Genomic DNA, 19,870 nt, shown 5'->3' on the forward strand with positions numbered 1-19,870 from the left:
AGAAGCTTACGGCCACATTACGGCCATCCTCATGTTTCCTCTCTTGCTCCAAAACCTACAATAGCTTTGTATTGCCTAAAACCTAAATTTAGCCTTTATTCAGAACTTTCTGCATATGACCACATAATGCTCTTGCCCCTGGCTACACATTCAAATGTCTGGGGAGCATTTACAAAAAAAAAATACTGATACTTGTGCTCTCCCCCATACCAGTAAATTCTGAATCTCTGAGGTGGGGCCCCAGACCGTGTTTTTGTTTTGTTTTCATCTTTGTCTCTAAAGCTGCTGGGGTGCAGCCAGGGTTGAAAAGCACTGCACGAGTCATAGTTCAGGGACCACTATGCCTAAGAATTGTGAGCTCTCTCATCCATCTCTGCACTTCAGAGACATTCTGGAAATGTTTTTTAAACCAGAGTAAACTGAATATGTCATGTGTCACAACCACATCGGTCATTTACTTTTTACCAAATGGCCACATCTTTTCTGCCTCTGCGCCCATGTGTAAGAAATCTCAGAGGCTGCTGGGGGCGGGGCAGTGGGGGCAGGAAAGCAGTCTGCAGATGCCCTCTTTGCACCTGCCGCAGCATAGCCACTCTGCACGGGGCAGGTTCAGTGTCTCCCCGCCTAGCTCTGGGGGAAAGCTGTGGTAGCAAGGAAGCAGGGAGATGGGGCAGCCCCATGAAAGAGAAGAGGAGCCAGAGTTGTAGGGAAAGGAGGGAAGTATTCCATATTGTGAATAAAAGAGAATCAGACCATGAAACAGGAGGAAGCAGCTTATATTGAACGAGTAGCAACTGCTCAGTAAAGAGACTGATTCCTGGGCTCCTGAAAGCCCTCCCGCTCTCCCAGGCCACAGGAGCACCATGCTTATGGGTCTGGGCTGAGTGGGGAGAGAGATGCAGTGTCTGGTTGTATCCCATTTGGCTTCAGAAGCACAGACCTTCCAAAGTGCCGTGGGCCAGGTACAGAGAGACTCTGGGGAAGCTGCTCTGTTGGGGGACGGGGCAGGGTTGGGTTGCTTTGGATGATCGCTCTCACATACTCCAGTTAAAGGCCACCAAGGAGGAAGAAGAACCCACTTAAGCATTTATTTTGCTTTCTCGGGTAACAGACACTTTAAAAGGCAATGTGGGGAGAAACATTCCCTAGTGGGGCTAGTGTGTTGGCTGTTTGTTGCTTGAGAGGCGAGGGTTTCAGCTTTCATTCTGGCACCCCTGACTTTAAAATCATGTTGCCTATCCCCTTTGCTGATCGTTTCTTCTGGGTTTCAGTTGCCCCAGTGGAAGAAAATATTTTTCATGTGGGGATTGGGAGGAATGGAGACCCCTGAGAACAAAGCTTTAATGACGTGAAAGCCCAGTGAATCCTGCAACATTGGTCTGTTTCAGATAGCTTTTGAGAACAGTTTTAAGAACAGACCAGTTGTCGTTCCCTAGAAAATAGTTCATCAGTTGGTATTGTGCCTCCTGACTGCCGCCGCCCCCCCTGCCCTGGTGTCTCCGTGTTTTAACCCCGCCTGGGTTTGGAGACCAGTTCGTGACCAGGAGTGGAACTTCTGAGTCAAGGCTTATTTTGTTTTGTGAGGAGTTTTGCCTGGGGCACTGAGAAAGCCTGTTTGGATCAGGACCACGGGAACATTATCCTCTGGAGAGGAAGTGCCAGATTGAACATTTAAGACTTTGCTTTTTATTCACCCGCTGTTTATTCACCCACAAGTCACTTAACTTCCCAAACTTCTTTAAAAATCTATAAAATGGGATCCGTCTGATATGTCTACCTCAAATGAGGACAAAATGAAATCCATGTGCAACTAGGAGAGTTGTAAAATGCTGTAAAGATTGGAGGCACCTGTTATTTGTATCTGGACGTGTTCGAGATGAGGTGCCATTGCTCCTACCTGCTAAACCTTTACAGCACCCACCTTCCGGCTACAAGAGTCTTGAGGTACATGCACTTTCTTTATCACCAGCTGGGCCTCAGCTCCAAATATCTTACCTGGTCTGTTTTGATGTTCTGAGCTGGAAAACTGAGAATCTCAAGAACTGGAAGAAACAGTCCAAATTTCTGCTCATTTCCCCTGAGACCCAGAGCAGAGCCAAGACCGAGGGAGATGGCACCGTCTCTTTTATCCCTGGTTTCCATCCCGCCGTTCTGTCAACCTCCCTCTTGTAACTGTTCCACCGACTTTTTGAGATGAAAGAAGAGGAAGAGAACTTTGATCCTCTTCACAAAGTCGCCACTCCTTAGCCCAGGGTTGAGTTTTTTGTTAACCTTAGTCTATTTGGGGTTAGAAGCTGAAGTATACTTATGGGCTGTGTCTAGTAGCCTTCGCTGTGCCTGTTAGATCCTGAATCCAGCCCGGTTGCACTGCACAACCAAGGGCCCTTGTGTCCTTCTTTGGTGACCACGCCCGCTTCTCTTAGGGCTTAGTTCAAGTTCCACCTCCTCTCCTGTCTTCTCTCACTGGTAACTTCTCTCTGGGGGCTTCCTTCTTTGAGCTCCAGTGCCACTTTTAGGCTCTTTCCCACAGCTTGATGAGTTGTTTTTTTGCCGTTTTGCAGTGTTTTCTCCTTGTCTTCTTACGTGGGTCAGGTCTGAACGATCATGTAAATTCTGTATCATGCTTGTTTTCCAGCACTGTGTTGAGCGCCTTTCAGGCAGCATGGCACTTCCTTCCTTTCTTCTGCTTAGCCCTTCTTGAAATCGAGTCCTTGGTGTTGAATTGTGTGTAAGGAAGCCAGCTGGACCTGTGCCCTGATTGAGAAGCTCTATCTCCACTTTGTGGGAAGCCATCTTAACGCCTTGCCTCGGATGTTGCTTTTTGGGCCCGTGCTGCCACTGCAGTGTCACCTTGTGCCAAAGGTCTGAAAGTGAGCAAGCGCTCTCAGCAGAGGGAGCCAGCAGTTGGGCTCTCCTCCAACTGCCAGGACAGATAGTTATCCTGCCCAACAGGCTCATTCAGTGGGTAGTCAAGAGAAGATGTGATGAAGGCTGGAAAGGGGGAGGTCAGAGAGGCAGGAGGAGACCAGGAGATAGTGGCACCGCTATCTTATCACAGAAGCCAAGGAAGGCAACAGTTTAAAACAAGGGGAGAAGTGTGGTGCCAAATGGCTCAGGAGAGGTTTTCTGGGCTAATGACCAAGATGCGTTCATGGGATGTGGCCGCTGACAGTGGTCTTGCCTGACACCCCATCACTCTACCACACCTTTTTACTCTCCGAATAGCACTGTCATTAGCTAAAATCATCCTGTTTATTTCTAGCTTCTGTATCCAAAGTATACTCCTTGAAAATAGCAAGTTGGTCTTATTCACCCTTGTATTCTCAGCTCCCAGAATAGTGCCTGACACTCAAAAAGATACGAATAAAGGCACAGACTTGTCCAAAGTCACCCTGCTAATAAGTGGGAAATCTCTGGGGTTCTTGGGGGAACAGAATAGTAAATGTGCACACGTTTTGAATAATGACTTTAAAGATTGTACAATTTAGAAATTAACAAGTTAATCGTAGACATTTACCTCTTAGTAGGTAAAAGAAGGAAAGTATATGAGAAGCTAAAAACTGCATATTTACTTATTTAGAGATGAATGATGATGCAATATCACAGACTAAACATCTGGAATTTCTACAAGCTGTACAAAGAAGGAAATTTAGAAATTTAAATGCTTTAATAAGAAAGCATTAAAAAATGAATTAAACATTTGACTCAAATTAGAAAAAAAGAAAAATATATAGTAGAAAGTCAGGAGGAAAGCAGAAATTATTGAATTTTAAAGTAGAGTTGGTAGATAAATTCATAATGTCATTTTTTGAAAAAGGAATACTCAAAGAGGAAGAAGAAAAACATACCAAAATTAGAAATGAACAAGGGGTTACAACAAATATATAAGAAAGTACTATACGTCAGTAGGCTAATGAATTTGCTCCTCAGTGAAATAGGTGATTTTCTGGAAAAAAAAATTATATGTGTGAATGAAACCAAAATTAATTATCTGAAGCCAAGTGGAAGACCTGAAAGATCAATAATCAATGAAGAAATGGAAAAAAGCATATGAGTGTTATCTCCATATGCTTTTATGAATGAGTTCTTTCAAACTTTCAAGGAACAGGTAAATTCTCATGCCATTTTCTTTATCATATCACCATTCTGATTGTATATATGTATTTATATTGAGGTATAATTGACATACAACATTATATTAGTTTCAGGTGCACCACATAATTATTTGACATTTGTTTGTATTGCAAAACGATCACCACAATAAGTCTAGTTAACATCCAGCACTATCCGTTACAATTTTTCCTTGTAGTGATAATATGATTAATTATAGTTGCCAGATTGTACATTATATCCCCATGACTTATTTATTTTGGAAGTTCATATCTATTGACCCCCTTCACCCATCTCACCCCCCCTTCTCTGGGAGCCACCAATCTATTCTCTGTACCTATGAGCTTGTTCTGTTTATTAAGATTCTACATATAAGTGAGATCACATGGTATTTGTCTTTCTCTGTCAGACTTATTCCACTTAGCCTAATGCCCTCAAGGCCCACCCATGTTTTTAAATGGCAAGATTTCATTCTTTTTAATGGCTGAAAAATATTCCATTTTGTATCTCACAACATATATGTGATTTTATATATATATATATTACAATTTAAAAAGTCTGTCTTATGGCTGAATAATATTCCATTGCATGCATATATATATGCAATATATATATTGTAAATAACGCTGCTGTGAACATGGTGGGTACATATGTGCATATATCTTTTTGAGCTAGTGTTTTCATTTTCTTCAGATAACTACTCAGAAGTGGCTGCACCATTTTATATTCCCTCCAACAGTGCACAAGGGTTCCATTTTCTCAACATCCCTGGAATAAATCCTACTTGATCATGGTGTGTGATCCTTTTAATGTAATGTTGAATTCACTTTGCTAATATTTTGTTTAGGATTTTTGCATCTATGTTTATCAGGAAATTGGCCTTTAATTTTTTTTTCATGTGGTGTCCTTGTCTGGTTTTGATATCAGGTAATGCTGGTCTTTGTAAAATGAGTTTGGAAATGTTCCCTCCTATTCTGTTTTTTGGAAGAATTTGAAAAGAATTGGTATTAATTCTTTGAATGTTTAGTAGAACTTACCAGTGAAGCTGTTTTGTCCTGGAATTTTGTTTGTAGGTAGTGTTTAAATTACTGATTCAATCTCCTTACTAGTAATTAGTCTGTTGAGATTTTCTGTTCATGATTCAGTCTTGGAAGATTGTATGTTTCTAGGAATTTACTCATTTGTTTTACATTGTCCAATTTGTTGATGTGTGATCGTAGTAGTCTCTTGTGATCACAAATTTGTATTTCTGTGGTATCAATTGTAACATCTCCTCTTTCATTTCTGATTTTATTTATTTGAGCCTTTTCTCTTTTTTTCTTGATGAATCTAGCTACGGGTTTGTCAATTTTGTTTACCTTTTCAAAAAACCAGCTCTTGGTTTCATTGGGGTTTTTTTTATATATCTTTTTAGTCTCTATTTAATTTATTTCTGCTCTGATCTTTATTTTCTTTTTTTCTAGTAACTTTGGACTTCATTTTTCTTCTTTTTCTAGTTCCTTGAGGTCTAAAGTTAGGTTGTTTGAGATTTTTCTTGTTTCTTAAAATAGGCATTTTATCACTGTGAACTTCCCTCTAATAACAGCTTTTGCTGCATCCTGTAAGTTCTGGTAGGTTGTATTTCCATTTGTCTCAAGGTGTATTTTGATTTTGCTTTTGATTTCTTCATTGATCCATTGGTTTTTCAGTAGCATGTTGTTTAATCTCTACATATTTGTGAATTTTCTAGTTGCTTTCTTGTAATTGATTTCTAGTTTCATAACCATTGTGGTTGGAAAAGATGCTTGGTATGATTTCAGTCTTTTTAAATTTGTGAAGACTTGTTTTGTGGCCTAATATATGATGTATCCTGGAGAGTATTCCATATACACTTGAGAAGAATGTGTTTCTGTTGCTTTAGGATGGAATGTTCTGTATGTATCTGTTAAGTCGTCTGATCTAAGTTTTGTTAAAGCTGATGTTTCCTTATTGATTTTCTGTCTGGATTTTATGTGAGTGTGTATTAAAGTCCTCTATTATTATTGTATTGCTGTCTATTTCTCTTGTAGATCTGTTAATATTTGCTTTATATATTTAGATGCTTCCATGTTGCCAGCGTAAATATTTTATGTATGTTATAGCCTCTTGTTGGATCGACCCCTTTATCATTATGTAATGTCCTTCTTTATCTCTTATTACAGTCTTTGTTTTAAAGTCATTTTGTCTGATATAAGTATAGCTACCCAGCTTTCTTTTGGTTTCAATTTGCACGGCACATCTCTTTTTATCCCTTCATTTTCAATCTGTGTATGTCCTTACATCTGAAGTGAGTCTGTTGTAGGCAGCATATAGAGGGATCTTGTCTTTTTATCCACTCAGCCACTCTATGTCTTTTGACTGGAGAATTTTTCCCATTTACATTTAAAGTAATTATTATTGTGGCAAAAAAAATCACATAACATAAAACTTGCCATCTTAACCATTTTTAAATGTACAGCTGAGTAGTGTTAAGTATGTTCATATTCTTGTGAAACAGATCTCCAGAACTTGCATCTTCAAAATTAAAACTCTGTACCCATTGAACATCTCTCCTTTCTCCCACCCCCCACCCCAGGGTCACCACCCTTCTATTTTCTGTCTTAATGCATTTGACTTCTTTGGATGCCTCATATAAATGGAATCATACAATATTTGTCTTTTTGTGACTGGTTTGTTTTACTTACCATAATGTCCTCAAGGTTCACCCATGTTGTAGCATGTGTCATACTTTCCTTCCTTTTTGAGGCTGAATACTATTCCATTTTATGTTTTTATCACATTTTGTTTATCTACTCATCCATTGATCAACACCTCGGTTGCCTCCATTCTTGGCTCTTGTGAGTAGTGCTGCTGTGGACTTTGGTGTATAAATACCTCTTACTGTTTTAACTGTTGTAGAGCATAGGAAAATAAGAAAATCAACGTAACTCATTTTTATGAACACAACCTAATAAATCACGTGCACACACACATACACACACTTCACACCAAGCTCTTAGATGCATAAATCCTAAATAAAGCACTTACAAATTTATCAATATAATATAGTAAAGGAACATTAACTACCAGCATTTGTTGTCCATCCCTTGACGCATTAGAACTTAGAACACGTTAGTACTTGCCCATGATACTCAGCTAGTAAGTGGCAGGCTAGGATGGCAACCCAGGTCTGCCCAGCTCCAGAGCCCTGATGCATGTGGTGAGTTTGTTGAGAACATAACGATGGCCCCATGAAAGAAATCCACTAATATCATATTTCGCAGAAGTAGGTCAATGGAAAAAAACAGACCTTAGAGTCTCTCATGAGTAATAAAATATTTGAAGATGAAAATCAACATTTGTTCTTTATTTTTGAAACTCCCCTAATATTAGGGGGAAAAAAGAAGCTTCATTAACGTGATAGATCTGAGAAAACACCCAGCATCATTCTTTTTTTTTTTTTTTTAACTTCTAGTAGAGTTAACATACAATGTTTTACATTATTTTCGGGTATACAATATTGTGTAAAATGGTGATTCAACACACCCAGCATGCATCGGTCCTTTTTTTTTTTTTTAAGATTTTATTTATTTATTTGAGAGACAGCATGGGCAGGGGAGGGGTGGAGCAGAGGGACAGGGAGAAGCAGACTCCCCACTGAGCAGGGAGCCCAATGCAGGCTGGTCCCAGGACCCCAGGATCACGACCTGAGCCAAAGGCAGATGTTTAACCAACAGAGCCACCCAGGTGCTCCCAACATGCATCATTCTTAACAAAGAATGTCAGGGATAAGGCAGACCCATTCTAGCCACTATTATCTCATGGTGTCCTGAAAGGATAATCTAGCCAATGTTAATGAAGTAGGAGAAAGAGTTTACTATTGGAAAGGAGGCATAGTTCTTGGCTGCAAATTATCTACCTAGTATTCTAGAGATAGTTAATCCTGAAAAATGGTTAGACCTAATAAAGAGCAGCAATTGTCCACTAAAAGACATTATAAAACTTCTGAAATAGCTTTCCTAGTTCAAGAAGCAACCAGTTAGGGACACTGGGGTCGTTCAGTTGGTTGGGCGTCTGCCTTCAGCTCAGGGCTCAGGTCATGATCTCGGAATTTGGGATCGCCCCGTGTCAGGCTCCCTGCTTAGCAGGGAGTCTGCTTCTCCCTCTCTCTCCCTCTGCCCCTCCCTCCCACTCCTGCTCATGCTCACTCTCTTTATCTCAAATAAATCTTTAAAAAAAGAAACAAACAAACAAATGACCAGTTGCAGTTGGGGGGAAAAATCTCTTTCATCCTAGCAACCAAAACTATAAAATATCTTGGAACAAAATTAACAGGAAATGTGCAAAACTTACAGGAAAAAAACCATTGAGCTTTATAGAAGGACATGAAGAAAAATGGAAAGGCAGATATGCTATATTCCATGAGTGAAAGACTTAGTGCTTTAAAGATGTTAATTCTTTTTTAATTGATCCATAAATTTAAATGCAAGGCTACAAAAATCTAATTTTTTCAAAGTAGGTTCCATACCTAGCATGGAGCTCAACACAGGCAGTTGAGATCAATTGTCAGATGCTTACCCGACTTAGCCATTCAGGTGCCCCTCATTTTTTTTTTTATAAGATTTTATTTATTTATTCGACAGAGATAGAGACAGCCAGGGAGAGAGGGAACACAAGCAGGGGGAGTGGGAGAGGAAGAAGCAGGCTCATAGCAGAGGAGCCTGATGTGGGGCTCGATCCCATAACGCCGGGATCACGCCCCGAGCCAAAGGCAGACGCCTAACCGCCCTGCCACCCAGGCGCCCCCCCTCATTTTTTTTAACTGGGAAATATTCTAAAACTAATCTGGAATAAGTGAAATAACCATTTTTTCAAAATCGAAAGAAGGATGTTGGGGGAAATTTTATGACCAGATAGCTCTTATTTTAAACCCGTAAGTTAAAATACCTGTAAGTTAAAATATTATACTTGTGGTACACTAATTTAAAAATTAGCAAACTTTATTGTTGAAGGAGTTAAGACTTAAAGAGATAAGTTGCCAAAGACCACAGAACCCTAAATGAGTGGTGTTAGACTTCCAAACCCACACTTAACCACAACACAACACTGCCTTCCTAAAATATACGTGGGTACGTGTATTCATAAAACTATGAGAAAGAATCACATCTAAATATGAATACTAGTTATCCACCGATGAAGGAATTATGGCGTGATTATTTTTTTTCCTTCTATACTTTTTTTGAATTTTCCAAATATTCTACAGAGAACAATATTGCTTTTATAATTGAACAAAAAGAACAATGCCTGCTATTTTCAGAAACCAAAGCTCCACTGCCCCTTCAATGTGGGAATTCGGCCAAGATCTTATTCTTGGACAGCATCAGTGAAAGGGCCTTGGGAATGCTCTTGGGCGCAGCAGCAGAGGCATGTCATATATGGAAACCTTCCATTAGGATGACCTCACCACTGGAACCCATTCAACATAAACCTTGCCTGCAAGAGCTAGCAGAGATCTTTGGACAAAACCTGGAGGGTGGAAAGCCGAGAAAGAACTGACCTAAAGAAGAGAGAACTGGGCTCTTGGCCTGTAGAAGTCCTCTGTATCCATCTGGGCTTAGCAGGTCTCTGTGATCAGTTCCTAGGGAAGGATTACTTTCCCCATCTCATTCTCCTCCAGAAAAAATAACTCCCACAATGGCCAGAGGGTTATTTCTGTCTTTTTCCTGGGGCCTGAGTGAGACCTTGGTCGTTACTTGTGTTGGAGAAATAGTAATGGGTTAGTGGGTGAAAGAAGTGGAAACATCACCTAGACTAAAGGAGGTAAGACTATTCTTAGATATTCCTCAGTCGGTCCCTGTAGTTATCTTCCCGATTCCTGGCAGCCTCCTCTCTTCACCTCACTTTGCCTTAAGAACAGCACTGGCCCCTTTGCCACCTTGAACAGCTCTTAACAGCCCTGCTTGCCCTGCTTAAACATCTGTGTGTAGAACTCCTCTCCCTCAGCTTAGTGTTCTGTACTTTTCCCGTGGCTTTGGAGTTTTAAATTATTCTTAATTGAATCATGGTAGACTGGGGATAAGTTTTCACAAATATTTTAGCTCCCACTCCTAGTGTTGTTCTGTAAGCACAAAGCCTCTGATTACGACCCTTAGAACATAAACATGGCCTAGGAAGGGACCATATAATGAGAATAGAATGCTGTGTCAGTTTGAACTATTTTCATTGCACTGACAAAATTCAATTCAGACTGGTGTTCAGGCACAGCTAGATCCAGGGCCCACTGTCATCAAGACTCATTTTGTTTTTATGTTTTGTTTTAAAGATTTCATTTTTAAGTAATCTCTACAACCAATGTGGGACTCGAACTCACAATCCTGAGATCAAGAGTTGCATGCTCCACTCACTGAGCCAGCCAGGCGCCCAAGACTCGTTTTGTATTCCTCTCTTGGTTCTTAGATACTCAGTGTTTCTTCATTTATATTTTTTATTTGTGTGTGTGTGTTCATTTAATTAAGTTTTTCCAATATGGTAGTTTTGATGGCTACAGGGTTATGTCCTATTGTCTTGGTAAGTCCAACAAGAAAAAGAGAACTTCTGTGTCCAACAGTTCCAAAACAAAGTCCTGGGCTTAAATTCAGTCATGGCTTTGGTCATCACTTCATCCCAGGACCAATCACTGTGGCCAGGGAGATAGACTGCTCTGATTGGCCAGGCCCGGGCCTCGTGCCTATACGCCAACTGAACCACATGCTCTGAGAGTGGGGGAGAATTCATTCTCCAAAGAAAAACCATGATGGCATTAAGAGCAGAAGGAGGAGTGGATGCTGGGCAAGCAAAAGGAACAGACGTCTACCACAGGTGCCTAGGAGAAAAAGCAAGGGCCTACCATCACTACTGTGGGCAGTATGACCTAAGGTGAACAGCTATTAAGATAGAAATGAATACACCAAGTGCTATTGGCTCTAAATAATAACACCAGAATTATGGGGTAATGACCCCTTCAGTCCCAAAAACCTGGGTCACACATCCAGGCCATTGGTCATTCATTCATTTAATTTGCATTTATTGAGTATCTATTGTGTGCAGAGCACTGTTCAAAGTACACAGAAGTAAATGCTGTGTTTTCTGTCTTCAAGGAGTGAATAATGGAATGAGATAAGGAGCCATACTCTCACGAAAGAGCACAGGAGCGGTTTCTAACTAATTGATGAGTGTACACGGGACGAGCGACAGCTTTACATATGCGTGTTGGGGGACCCAAGTATGGGAGAAATGAATGCACTTCAGTTAGACTCCACTTTTATAATTTCACTTGTACCCTTTATAATTATAGTTTATTTGTACTCCACCTTTAATTTTTTTTTTTTTAAGATTTTAGTTGTTCATTCGACAGAGAGACAGCCAGCGAGAGAGGGAACACAAGCAGGGGGAGTGGGAGAGGAAGAAGCAGGCTCATAGCGGAGGAGCCTGATGTGGGGCTCGATCCCACAACACCGGGATCACGCCCTGAACCGCCCTGAGCCGAAGGCAGACGCTTACGACTGAGCCACCCAGGCGCCCCCACCTTTAATTCTTTAAACAAATATTTATGCCCGCTAAGTGTCAAGACCCTGGACTCTGGATACCTAGTAGAAAGGTTTTCCAGGATATGTAAAATATTAGAAAGAGAAAAGAAATTGATTGAATGTGGGGGCAGATGATTATAGAATACATTCCCACTATGGATGAGCCACGAGATGTGTGATGTCATAAATAATATAAACGTGTATGAGGGACCCAAACAACACATAGAGGGCTCTGTTTTGTCGTGTGAAAGTTGGCACAATCTATAGTAAAATAGGTGTGTATTACCTATAACATATATAACACAGTGAAGTACAATGTGGAGAGCACAATATATGGTAAAATAATTCTGCTGGAACTCGGGTGCGGGCGATGGGGCAGCATACGGTTCAGCCCAGACACCTAGCTGTCTGCTAATCTAGCTTAACCTAGATGCTGGACCGCATGGATTTTGAACAACCCCAAGTTCCTTTTCAGTGGCATTTTAATAAATATTTAATGACAGCCAACTTGGAATTGTAATCTTTGGCAAGTGCTTGGGGGTGCAGCTGCCAATCTTTATTGGTGGCTGAGTAAGGTCCGGGGCTCTCAACTTTCAAACTGTTTTTGTTTTGTTTTAACACAGCTCACCAAAGTTTAGTAAGAGAGCCCATGGGCCACTTACTACATCGATTCCCACTTCACAGCAGAAAAGGAACTTGCTGTAACCACAAAGGGTTTCTGTACAAGCAACTTTGGAGAGTCAAATTTTGGACAGTGGTTGTCTCCTTATTTATGAACTTGGGAATAACGTGGGAATACCTACCCAGGTAATCATTTCAATGTTCGAGGTTTTGATCTTGTAGCCCTTCTTTCTGCCCATAATTGGCTAGTGGAGTCTGTTGTATATACAAACTATTCTTTGTCCAGGAAAATAAAGCCCTACCATCAGAGGAAAAAAGAATATCTTTCTTCCTTCCTTCCTTCCTTCCTTCCTTCCTTCCTTCCTTCCTTCCTTCCTTCCTCCTTCTTCCTTCCTTCCTCCCTTTTTCTTTCTTTCTCTTTCTTTCTTTCTCTCTCACTCTCTCTCCTTTCTTTCTTTCATAGCAAGGGGCTACGCAACCAGCCCATCCAAAGATACTATCAGATTTTTTTTTTTTTTTTTTTTGATGAGTGGAAAAGTACTGGTGTCAGAATTCAGCCTGGATCAGCCCTCAGGAAAGCTCTCCGTCCCCCCCCCCCCCCCGCCCGCCCCGCTCTGGCCCATGAAGTAGAATAGCAGCACCGAATCAATTCGTCCATGGCCCAGACTGAGGAAAGGTCAATAAAAGTTGCAGACAATTTGATATTATTCTTGCCACTGCAGGGCAGAAATTATGGCAGTGACCTGTGGTGGAATTGCTTTTGAAAGCCCATCTGTTCCTTATGTCAAATGCTCATCTGAGAATCCAGGGTTTTTACGACTTGTTAAAGAGCTGGCGTAGAATTGGGGTAGAATGATCAATAAACAAACAGACTTTTAATTTGAGTCAGAGGAGGCACAGGTTGTTCTTACTCGAGGAAGATAAACCTGATTCTGGGTCTAGCTCAACAGAGCTAAGTCCAAAGAGTAAAAAAACAATAAACACGATCAATAAGCAAACCTGGGAATTGGTAGCCCACTGTTCAGGAGAAGCATTAACAACTCCAGAGGCAAAAAGTTGCCCCCGGGTGCTTTATTTAGATCAAATTTTAAAATTATCTGGGCAGTGAGTTGGGCTCTAGTCAGAGATCGGCCTCATATTTGTAAAAATTGGGGCAGTTGACCTTGTTTTGTGAGAGCCAGAGGAAGAGCACTTCCTAGGTGTTTCGTCCCACACAAACTCACTTTCCAGGATAACGACTCAACAGCCTCTTCCCAGATCTGCTCTCGCTGCCAGATTCCCTTCTCACCACAAGGTGTTATTGAAGTAAAGTATTTTTAAGACAGTGAAAAAATGTATTCTAAACTTTAACTTTTATGAGGTCTTGAGTGGCCTTTTTCTATTTTGGGCTTTCACAGCTTCTTCGTTTGATGTGTTCAAGGTTATTTTGGCGAGCCAAGACTTCTTAAACCAAATGTAGGGAAAGAAGGACCTGAATTTGCTGTAACATTTTGAAATTAAGACTGATTCTAAATTATTTGCACTATGTTGTTGTGGAAGAACCTCACCTTCAGACACTGCAAATAATATTTCTAGTAGTTCTCAGCTGATCCCAAGTTGCAAGTATATTTTTCCCCTCAGCACTAGGGGAGGACATAATGCTGAGGTTATGAGCGGGCTCCAGAACCAGACTGACCTGGGATGGTTTCCTGGCTTCCTCACTTGCTGGCTATGTCCCTTAACTAAGTGCCTTACCCTCTCCAGCTTCAAAGTCCTCAATTTCATAAAATGTGAATACCAGGAGTGAATAAGAGAATACATACACAGGGCTAGTACAGTTGGTGGCACATAGACGCAACTCAGTGAGTGGCAGTATTGGTAATAGCAATCATAGTAATAGCAATGAGGCCTAAGGCCGGTAATTTGCTGTGAATCACCCTTGGGGACTCTAGCTATGCAGGGGAAAATCCTTCTCTTGCCTAGAGAGATGGACAGAGGATCCTAACAGCCCAGGGAAACCACAGCCCCTAGTCACAAAATGAAGGTGGATGGTTCCTGCTTTCATTTATTTGATTTTTTAAAAGATTTTATTTATTTATTTGACAGAGAGACAGCCAGCGAGAGAGGAACACAAGCAGGGGGAGTGGGAGAGGAAGAAGCAGGCTCCCAGCAGAGGAGCCTGATGTGGGGCTCGATCCCAGATCACTGGGATCACGCCCTGAGCTGAAGGCAGGCGCTTAACAACTGCGCCACCCAGGCGCCCCATTCCTGCTTTCATTTAAAAGCCACCCTTCTGGGGGTGCCTGGGTGGCTCAGTTGGTTAAGCATCTGCCTTTGGCTCAGGTCATGATCTCAGGGTCCTGGGATCGAGCCCCAGGTTGAGCCCCAGGTTGAGCCCCACATCAAACCCCACATCAGAGGCCTCCTTGCACAGCAGGGAGTCTGCTTCTCCCTCTCCCTCTTCCCCTCCCCCCCTCCCGGCTCGTGCTCCCTCTCTCTCACTCTCTGTCTCTCAAATAAATAAGATCTAAAACAAACAAACATACAAACAAAAAACCCCCCCTTCTGGGTGGGCAGGCCCAAGTGTCAGGTGGATCTTGACTTTTAAAAGAACCATCTAGCAGGGAGGCTATCAACCCTGCTTTCAAAGCCCTTTAGTCCCTTTTCCCCTACTATTCTCCTCCAGCTTTTCCTGTCTGGGGATGAGAGTAGGGATTGATTTGCAGGACAGGACAACTGTGGGAGTCGAGGGAGGGCACTGCCTGAAAATAAGTAAGGGAGACTGTAGGGATCCTGGGACACCTCCCAGGCCAGCCCAAGGTTTGGGACACATAGAAAGTGGAAAGGGGCGTCGTCTGTTTCTAGCTCCTCTAGGATCAGGGTCATCCCAGAGCGCTGGAGGGAAAAGGAAGGACATGTGTCTTTTTACTTAGATGTATGGTAGATTTCAAAGTTCTCCCCTTTGGCTGTTATTTCATTTAGCACTGATTGTCAGCTTCCTTGTAGCAATCACATGTGGAGTTTTCTGTGGGTCCCATGCAAACCACACCTCCCTACCCAAGCTCACACTTCCTTGATATGGGAAGTCTGGCCTGGTTCAAACACTTTCATCCTCCCTTGTCCCCACCCTCTCCCCACCTGTTCAACCACAGCCTTTCTCTTGGGTGGAATATTAGCAAGAAGGCTTCATCCCAACTACCTTACCTGTGCCCATTGGTCCTATGAGGACACCCCAAAACTGAGGGTGTCCAGTCTGATCCACAGATTTACCCACTGTCTGCCGTATGACTGTCTTCCCCCTGGCACCTTTGGGTGGGCTCAGGGCAGATCAGTACAGCCACTGCACGAGCAGACACCCAAATGGAGAGCGAAAACTATTCTGGGCACCTGGCTCTTACAAACTGTCCTCTTGGAATCCCCCCTTACTTGGCGGGGATGCAGCCCTCCCTCTCCGCAGAGTAATAGGAGAATTCCCCTCTCATTACAACACTGCTCACCGAAGACTGAGGACTTGGCTGGGAAGACTCGGTCTCCTTCTCTCTCTGGCTTTCCGACATAGACACCTGGGGGGGGGGGGGGAACCAGAAGTAAGGCAGCTGAGCTGCCTCTCAGAAAGCCCTGGGGGAGGTGTTGGGCTCCATGTTTGGCCATCTCCTGGAGCCTGTCTGTTTGCAGTTGGGGCCATAGCGACAATTTCAGGGAAACAAAAATGTTCACTCGATATTCTGTGCCAGATAAGATTTAATCCTGTTCAAATACTCTATATCTTTCCTGTTTCTTGTGCTTCCTTGTTCTATCGATTACTGAGAAAATATGTTACTCCCAGTGTGATTGCGAATATATCCATTTCCCCTTTTTGTTTAGTTAATTTTTTCTTTCTCTCTGTCCATATAGATATGTACTATTGGGTGCATACAAATGTGGAATTTTTGTATCTTCTGGTGGACCGACTTTTTATATTATAAAATGTCTCTTTCCTTTAGGACTGCTCCTTGCCTTAAAATATACTCTGTCTGATGTTGGTATAACTTTGTTTTGACTAGTGCTTCTAACTTTCAGTTTTACTGAATCTTTGTATGTAAGGTGCATCTCTTATAAGTAGTGAATTGCCAATTCGATATCATCAAATATCCAAACAACCTTTATCTTTAAATAGGGATATTTACTTAGTTTAAATTTAGTGTAGTTACTGATATATTTATGTATAAGCTCACCACCTTACAATTTGTTTTCTGCTTCTCTCTCTTCTTCCAGGAAGATCAATCTTTTCTGTTAAGGTCTTTGCTGATTGGATGGGACCCACCCCTATTGTGGAGGATAATCTGCATTATTTGAAATCTACTGATTCAAACGTTAGTTTCATCTTAAAAATTCCTCCAGAGAAACACCTACATTAATGTTTGGCCAAAAATCTGGGTACTGTGGTCTAGCCAAGTTGATACATAAAGGTGACCATCGGGTCCCAGTTTAAAGCCCAGGGTGTTTGACAGGCCCCTCCCCACAGTGGCTCTGAACTCCAGTGGTTTTCTCCCTTGTCCCAAAAGTCTGCCAGAAGCACTGGTAAGCTTCTTAGTCTCTCTGTTATTGCTTCTTGCTCAACTTCCTTTTTTTCTTTTTTTTTTAAGATTTTATTTTTAAGTCATCTCTCCACCCAACATGGGGCTCAAACTCACAACCCTGAGATCAAGAGTTGCATGTTCCACTGACTAAGGCAGCCTGGGGCCCCACTGCTTGATCAGCTTCTTGGTCTCTGCCCTGTGCTGCTGTAGCATGGAAAGATGTCTCAAGAGGAAGATGGCACAGAATGTCAGATTTACCCAAATGAGTTTCCTCTCTCTAGAAAACCAGCCTCTTATGTCCTACCTGCTTTGGTATTTCTGGGGGCCTTCAAACAGGTACGCTTTCATATTTTATCCTAGTGGAAGGATCATTGAGATGCTGAAATGGACATTTTATGAAATCAAACTCCCAATGAGTAACTCTTAAACTTAGAATGGAGCGATACTTCCTTAAGATGAAAAATAACGCAAATCATATTGAATAACACTCGAGTAGGGTCCTCAATGGTATGTTGGGGAAGAACATCCTTCAATATTACCTGCGTAGCAAACAAAGCACAGTCACCTGGATCCCCCTCAGATTTAATGAATCAGCACCTGTGGAGTTTGGAGGGGATGGGTTGGGAACACCGAACTAGATGCATTTTCATGAAACACAAGGATGCCATTTGTAAGGGCAAAGCATTAAACATTGTTCTGAAAGTTCTAAACAGTGTAATAAAAATAGGAAAATAAATAAAAGGTAGAAATATTTGTTGAAATAAATATTTTCAGATATACTATCTATATAGAAAAGAAAAACTTCAAACTAATGAGTTTAGTAAGATGACTAGATATGTGTAATAATATACACGTGTATTTAATAAAAGTATATGTTTCCTATACATCAGTAATGAGTTAGAAAATATAAGACAAATGTCAATATAGCAGCAATAAAAAATATAAAAAGCCAAGTTAAGAAAACAGAACTCTGCAGTGTCTATATGATGAAATCTTTGTGATGCTATTGAGGAAGATAAAGTTTTGAAGAAGTGGAAAGACATAAATGGAAAGTCCAACAGCATAAAGATATAAACATTTTATAAATTAGTATATAAATTCAATGTAATTCCAGTTAGGGTCTCAGTTTTTTCAGGGGATTTGGTGCAAGAATTTCACAAAATGATTTTGAAGTTTTTCTGGAAGAATAAGTGAATGGTAATAAGAAATGTTTGAAAGAGAGTAACAATACAATATTCACTGCTGCATCTATTAAAACCTAGAGCATATTTAAAATGGTGAGATGCTGATGAAGAAATAAATAGGTAGATAAAGAGAGCAGAGTACAGAAAGAGAGAACATTGCAAATCATGGAGATGGTGTTGACGGGTTTATAAGTGATATTGTCTAGTTAACAAATAGTGTTGGGTAGTAGCCCTTGAGGGAACAGAGAAGACAGGGAACTTTGAACCTATCTCACAGTTTACATTAGAATAGATTTCTGCTGGATTCAATAAAGATTTAAATATAAGAAATGAAATCACAGAAGTGCCAGAATAAAATGTAGGTGAATATTTACATAATGATGAGTTGAGGAATGACTTCTTTAAACATGGCCCAAAAATACATATCATGAAGGATAAGACAGATATTTTTATGTCCAAAGTTAAAACTTGGTCAGAGTCGCCTTTGCCTTGGGAAGATTATTGACTAGGAGAAGTTACATGGAAATCTGACTTGGGTAGTGGTTATGTGGGTGTAAAGACACTGCACACTTAAAATTTGTTTCCTTGTCTGTATGTGTGTTATTCTTCAATTAAAAAAATTTAAGTAGAACTTCCAGTTGGAAAAAGATACCAAGAAAATAAGTTTTGATAAAATAACAAAGTAGGAATAAAAATTTCAGCATTCACAGCATATAAAAGGTTAATTAATATCTTTAATATTAATGAACAGTTACCATAAATCAGTAAGAAAGGATTAAACACCCTAATAACAGTGAAAAATTCACAAAATTAATGCATACAATAAACAAGAAAAGATGTGTAACACACTATTTACAAAATAAATGCAAATTTAAATGCAGTATGACAATATTTTTTACCTATTAGATTGCGAAGATTTAAAGGTTTGATGCTCGGGACGCCTGGGTGGTTCAGTCAGTTAAGCATCTGCCTTTGGCTCAGATCATGATCCCAGGGTCCTGGGATCGAGTCCTGCATCGAGCTCCTATCTAAGCAGGGAACCCACTTCTCCCTCTCCCACTCCCTCTGCTGTGCTCTCTCTCTCTATCAAATAAAGAAATAAAATCTTCAAAAAATAAATAAATAAAAGGTTTGATCTCTCTAGCTAGGTTGTGAGGAAAGTCGCAATCTCGTACTTGAGCAGAAGAATAAATTGCGGTTACTTTCTGGAGGTCTGGCTTGGTGAAATGATTTATAATTACAATGTGCATTCTCCTTGACCGAGAAATTTCTCTTTTTAGAATGATCTAAGGAGAGATAATCCCAGAGGTTCACAAGCCTAAGTGAAAACATATTCATTACAGTACTGTTTATAATACTGACAAATTGGAAACGAGTTAGACAGGCAATCAGTAAAGGACTGGCTCAATAAATACATTGAAATATATGCAACCAATAAAATAGATGTTGGTGAAAATATATATTTATGGACACAGAAAAAAGAAATTCCAAGACATTGTGTTAGGTGATAAAAGTGGGATTTGCCCTAAGGGTTCTCATCACAAGGAGAATTTTTTTTTCTTTTCTTTTACTGTATCTATATGCGAAGATGAACATTAACTAAATCTGTTGTAATCCTTTCACAATATATGTGTAAGTCAAACCATCATGCTGTATATCACACAGCAATGTCATGGTATACATGACATCCCTAGTATTTATAACTGGAAAGTGAAGTAATAAACCTATTTTTTAAAAAGATTTATTTATTTATTTGAGAGAGAGAGAGAGATCAAGTTGTGGGGGAGGGCAGAGGGAGAGCCGGAGGGAGGAGAGAAGCAGACTCTCTGCTGAGCATGGAGCCCTATGCAGGGCA

General features: G+C 40.8%; 1 long non-coding RNA gene across 1 annotated transcript; it reads left to right on the top strand.

Moving 5' to 3' along the window:
* Positions 1 to 7,717: 7,717 nt before the first annotated feature.
* On the top strand, positions 7,718 to 19,753 carry LOC130543119 (uncharacterized). The gene is made up of 3 exons (XR_008958172.1): positions 7,718 to 12,479; positions 16,527 to 16,624; positions 16,898 to 19,753. It is a non-coding gene; the product is annotated as an uncharacterized LOC130543119 (long non-coding RNA).
* The last annotated feature ends 117 nt before the right edge of the window (positions 19,754 to 19,870 follow it).

This window comes from Ursus arctos, unplaced genomic scaffold (genome assembly GCF_023065955.2).
Source record: "Ursus arctos isolate Adak ecotype North America unplaced genomic scaffold, UrsArc2.0 scaffold_8, whole genome shotgun sequence".
Taxonomy (NCBI): Eukaryota; Metazoa; Chordata; class Mammalia; order Carnivora; family Ursidae; genus Ursus; species Ursus arctos.